Source organism: Oryx dammah, unplaced genomic scaffold, assembly GCF_014754425.2.
Source record: "Oryx dammah isolate SB20612 unplaced genomic scaffold, SCBI_Odam_1.1 HiC_scaffold_3, whole genome shotgun sequence".
Classification (NCBI taxonomy): Eukaryota; Metazoa; Chordata; class Mammalia; order Artiodactyla; family Bovidae; genus Oryx; species Oryx dammah.
The window spans coordinates 24,529,449-24,535,787 of NW_024070187.1; positions in this window are offsets into that span (position 1 = coordinate 24,529,449).

Genomic DNA, 6,339 nt, shown 5'->3' on the forward strand with positions numbered 1-6,339 from the left:
GCCCACTTTATGTTTTCAGTTTTTATTTGATATTAGAGTATAACTGATTAATGGGCTTCCCTGGGGGCTCAGCGGTTAAGAATCCGCCTTTAATGCAGGAGACATGAATAGATGTGGGTTCAATTCCTGGGTCAGGAAGATCCCCTGGAGGAGGAAGTGGCAACCCACTCCAGCATTCTTGCCTGGAGAATTCCATGGACAGAGGAGCCTGATGGTTACAGTCCATGGGGTCACAAAGAGTCGGACACGACTGAGTGACTAATACTATAAGAGTGGGTAGAGATGAACAGAGTAAAAGGGAGGGCCCAGCTCTCAAATGATGGAAGTACCACTATTGAGATGGAAAATCCTGGGATGGAAATATCTGGGGAAAGGGAAGAGTGGTGTGGACAACCATGATTTCCTTTCTTGACATTTTATATCTATGATGCCTACTTGACATTCAAGGAACCTTCGGGGTATATGAATCCGGAATTTAGGGATAATGTCTAGGCTGAAGGCATAATACTGACAGGCCTCAACAAATGTAATGCATTTATTTATTTTTATTTTTGGCTGCCTCAGGTCTTAGTTGCAGCATGTGGACTGGATTCTTTAGTTAAGGTGCACGGGCCTAGTTGCCCCGTGGCATGTGGGATCAAACCCACATCCCTTGCATTGGAAGGCAGATTCTTAACTACTGGACCACAAGGGAAGTCCCAAATGTAAAGCATTTAAGACCATGGGCCAGGATGAGATCACCTAAGAAGAAGATAATAATAGCAGATGATAAGTGAACAGTTAGTCCACCCATTTTTACTGTGGACTCACTATATATAAGGCATATTGCCTAGTCATCGAGGGCAAACAGATATGTGAGACAATTCCTTTCTCCTCAAAAAAATTGCATTCTGAGTATGAGAAAAAACATGAAAGAAAGTGAAAATAAACGTCAAAAGAAGGGACAATTTATTAGTTCAGATAGTGATTGCTATGGGTATTGAGAACAAGAGTCACTTTGTAATGGTGTTGGAGTCCAAGGACCACAGGTTGGGGGCTGAACCAGGGTTCAGGGGGATCACAAACCCCCAGAATCAGATAGTTTGTTTGTATGTAGCACATATCTTTTTCCTAAAAGAGAGAAACTGTCAAATTGCAATTGTAAAATTCGCAAAGGGTTTTGTAAAACAGAAAAGATTAGAAGCATTGCTATAGGAGATCAATTTAATCTGGGTCTTAAAAAGCTGTTAAATTATAGAAGGTATGGAAGAGCAGGAAGGATGTTTTGGGAAGTGGGGACAGTGCAAGTTTACATAAGCAATGAAAAGATTCTGAGATACAAAAGTGTAAGGTATAGCTGGGAATGGTTGTAGACTTGTATGATTGGGATAGGGGGTTAATATGGAAGAGTGAAGAAAATGAAGCTGGAAAACAGATGGGGATGAAATGAGGAACAATCTTAAATGAAAACTAGGATATTGGACTTTCTCCTATAGACCAAGGGGAAGCACTGGATTCAGTTCAGGAATATTGAGCATCTGATATGTGGACATCACCAGATGGTCAACCCCTAAATCAGATTGATTATATTCTTTGCAGCCTAAGATGGAGGAGCTCTATACAGTCAGCAAAAACAAGACTGGGAGCTGACTGTGGATCAGATCATGAACTCCTTATTGCCAAAATCAGACTTAAATTGAAGAAAGTGGAGAAAAGCACTAGACCATTCAGGTATGACCTAAGTCAAATCCCTTATGATTATACAGTGGAAGTGAGAAATAGATTTAAGGGACTAGATCTGATAGAGTGCCTGATGAACTATGGATGGAGGTTCGTGACATTGCACAGGAGACAGGAATCAAGACCATCCCCAAGAAAAAGAAATGCAAAAAAGCAAAATGGCTGTCTGAGGAGGCCTTACAAATAGCTGTGAAAAGAAGAGAAGTGAAAAGCAAAGGAGAAAAGGAAAGATATACCTATTTGAATGCAGAGTTCCAAAGAATAGCAAGGAAAGATAAGAAAGACTTCCTCAGCAATCAATGCAAAGAAATAGAGGAAAACAATAGAATGGGAAATACTAGAGATCTCTTCAAGAAAATTAGAGATACCGAGGGAACATTTCATGTAAAGATGGGCACAATAAAGGACAGAAATGGTATGGATCTAACAGAAGCAGAAGATATTAAGAAGAGGTGGCAAGAATACACAGAAGAACTGTACGAAAAAGATCTTCATGACCCAGATAATCACCATGGTGTGATCACTCACCTAGAGCTGACATCCTGGAATGTGAAGTCAAGTGGGCCTTAGAAAGCATCACTACAAACAAAGCTAGTGGAGGTGATGGAATTCCAGCTGGGCTATTTCAAATCCTGAAAGATGATGCTGTGAAAGTGCTGCACTCAATATGCCAGCAAATTTGGAAAACTCAACAGTGGCCACAGGACTGGAAAAGGTCAGTTTTCATTCCAATCCCAAAGAAAGGTAATGCCAAAGAATGCTCAAACTACTGCACAATTGCACTCATCTCACATGCTAGTAAAGTAATGCTCAAAATTCTCCAAGCCAGGCTTCAGCAATACATGAACCATGAACTTCCCGATGTTCAAGCTAGTTTTAGAAAAGGCAGAGGAACCAGCGATCAAATTGCCAACATCTGCTGGATCATGGAAAAAGCAAGAGAGTTCCAGAAAAACATCTATTTCTGCTTTATTGACTATGGCAAAGCCTTTGACTGTGTGGATCACAATAAACTGTGGAAAATTCTGAAAGAGATGGGAATACCGGACCACTTGATCTGTCTCTTGAGAAATCTGTATGCAGGTCAGGAAGCAACAGTTAGAACTGGACATGGAAAAATAGATTGGTTCCAAATAGGAAAAGGAGTACATCAAGGCTATATATTGTCACCTGCTTATTTAACTTATTATATGCAGAGTACATCATGATAAACACTGGGCCAGAAGAAGCACAAGCTGGAATCAAGATTGCCGGGAGAAATATCAATAACCTCAGATATGCAGATGACACCCCCCTTATGGCAGAAAGTGAAGAAGAACTAAAGAGCCTCTTGATGAAAGTGAAAGAGGAGAGTGAAAAAGTTGGCTTAAAGCTCAACATTCAGAAAACGAAGATCATGGCATCTGGTCCCATCACTTCATGGGAAATAGATGGAGAAACAGTGGAAACAGTGGCTGACTTTATTTTGGGGGGCTCCAAAATCATTGCAGATGGTGATTGCAGCCATGAAATTAAAAGACGCTTACTCCTTGGAAGGAAAGTTATGACCAACCTAGACAGCATATTAAAAAGCAGAGACATTACTTTGCCAACAAAGGTCCATCTAGTCAAAGCTATGGTTTTTCCAGTGGTCATGCATGGATGTGAGAGTTGGACTATAAAGAAAGCTGAGCGTCAAAAAATTAAATCTTTGGAACTGTGGTGTTGGAGAAGAGTCTTGAGAGACCCTTGGACTGCAAGGAGATCCAACCAGTCCATCCTAAAGGAGATCAGTCCTGGGTGTTCATTGGAAGGATTGATGTTGAAGCTGAAACTCCAATACTTTGGCCACCAAAGAGCTAACTCATTTGAAAAGACCCTGATGCTGGGAATGATTGGGGGCAGGAGGAGAAGGGGATGACAGGATGAGATGGTTGGATGGCATCACCAACTCCATGGACATGGGTTTGGGTGGACTCCGGGAGTTGGTGATGGACAGGGAACCCTGGTGTGCTGCGGTTCATGGGGTCGCAAAGAGTCAGACACGACTGAGTGACTGAACTGAACTGATATGTATAAAGCAGTGTGTGGTGTTCTGGTTGGGAGGTGGACATGGGAGATACACATGTAGGTAGGGAAGGGTTAACATTCCCACAGAGCTTAACAAGATTTGGCAATAGTTAACATTTATCCCATGCCTTCAACAGGCCAGGCCCTGTGCTAAGTGCTTTCAGTGGATTGTCCAGTTTGACTCTCACAGCTCTATTGACATGTACCCTATTCGAATAAAGGGAAGTTAAATTACTTGTCCCCAGTTGTACTGCTAGGAGAGGTGGAGCAATTATTCAAACTCAGGCAGCGTGACTCCAGTGCCCAAGCTTTGGAACACTCTGTTGCTTGGCCTAAAATATCCTGACTCCCTCCTGCAGCCAGAGATGCCCGTGATGCCTCACTTCTCATCAATACCTGGGTGCCCATGCCTCTGGGGACACCCTGGAGTTTGATAAGGGGTATGTGAAGGGACAAATAGTGTGTGTTTTGACAAACTATCACATTTTTTCCAACATTTGAAAATACATATATGAAATTAAATATGAGTATACTCTGGTTGTAAACATCACATCAATTTTTTGATGAACATAGGACCTTCCTGGTGGTCTGGTAGTTAAGACTGCCCATCCAGTAAAGGGAGGTGTGTGTTCAATCTCTGGTCAGCAAACTAAGATCCCACATGCCAAGGGTGTGGCCCCCAAATAAAAGTAAAATAATTTTTAAAAATTTTAATGAATATATTGTATAAAATGTGTGCAGAAAAGTGAACAATCATAAGGATATAGCTCAATATAGTTTCACAAAGTAAACACATCCATGCGATCAGCATGTGGATTGAAAAACAGAAGTTACTGCCCTCCAGATCCTCACTGGCCTTTTTCTGACACTGTCCCCTAAGGGTCACCACCATCCAGACTGACTTCCAACACCAGTGATTCAATTTGTCCTGTTTCCGATTTTTAAATCAATAGAATCATCTAGTATATTATCTTTACATCTAGCTTCTTTTCTTAACATTTGTGAGGTACATCTATATTGTGGCATGTGGCTATGGTTTGTTTATCTAACCAACACTGATTTTGAAGGTAAAACATAACTCCACAATAAAATTATTTATTCTTAGGGAACACACTCCAGTTGTTTGAGAAGGTGACTTGGTTTCCTATTCCCTTTGTTTTCTTTAAGCAACACAGGAACAAGCCCTGAATTTGGAGTCAGGAGAAATGGATTCCACTCTTTCTCTGCTGCTCATCGCTGTGTGACCTTGGGCAAGTCTCTTACAGTCTCTGAACTTTGTTTCCTACGTTAATAAAATAAGGAAGTAAGGACTTCGCTGGTGGCTCAGTGGATGAGAACCTGCCTGCCAACGCAGGGCACATGCTTTTGATCCCTGGTTCGGGACGATTGCACTGGCTGTGGACCAATTAAGGCCCACGTGCCACAACTACCAGCGCCCTCACAGCCTGGAGCCTGCACGCTGCACCTGCTGGGCCCTCGAGATGCAGCTGCTGAAACCCATGTGCCTGGAGCCCAGGCTCCACGGCAGGAGAAGCCACGGCAACGAGGAGCCTGTGCACTGCAATGGGGAGTAGCCCCCGTTCACCGCAACTAGAGAAAGCCGATGCACAGCAGTAAAGACCCAGCACGACCAAAATTTCAATCAGTCAATTAGTTAAGTCAAATGAGGAAGTAAACCTGAAAAGTCTCTGGTCTACTGCAGCCTGAGTTGTCTTTGTTTCCACGCTAAGCTGCTTGGGCTCAAGGAATATTTATAGAGAAGTGAAGTTTTTCCAAAATAATTTTTTTTATTATACAAGAAAAATGCAATTGTTGTAACAGTTCAAACAATACTGAGCTGCATGAAGGAAGACTCAATCATAATTGTTCAATCTTATCTCCCTACATGTACAAAAACCATGCTAGTTTGCTGTTCTGCTTGTACCTAATTTTCTGTTGATTCAACTGTGAACTTCATGAACTATGGTCACTAAGTGAGTTTGATTATTTTTGTATTTGAAACAGATTCATACTCGTACATTTTTATTCTGTAATTGTCTTTTCGTGGCAATTCTTCAAAGATTGGAACGTATGCTTCTATTTATTTAGTGTCTGCACAATGAGTCAGAGTGTGTGTGTTCTGTAATCAATCAATCGTCCTCTACTGGTTGATATTTATGTGATTTCCAATTTGTTTTGCTATCAAAACACAGTGCAATAAACATTCCTGTATATATATTATTGAACCCTAATGGTCATATTACATATGATAGACAGAAGCTGTCACATTATTTTCTCAGAAGTTGCTTAATTTGCATCTCAGTACTTGAGTTTTGAACAGATTTGGAGTAAAGAAAGAAATGAGATCTTAATTTTCATAATGATTTCAAGTATTCATAGAAAACAGAAAGCTGAAAAATAAAGTACTGAGTGTATCTATAGAGGCTTCTGTTTGAAATCACCACAGTCTGAAATCAGAAATGTGGGGAGAAAAAATATTTACCAAAGTAATACAAAACAGGAACATGATTTTTAGCTCTCACAATGCAATATCAAGAATTAAAAGGCAAAATAAGCTTCCTTTCTAAAGTC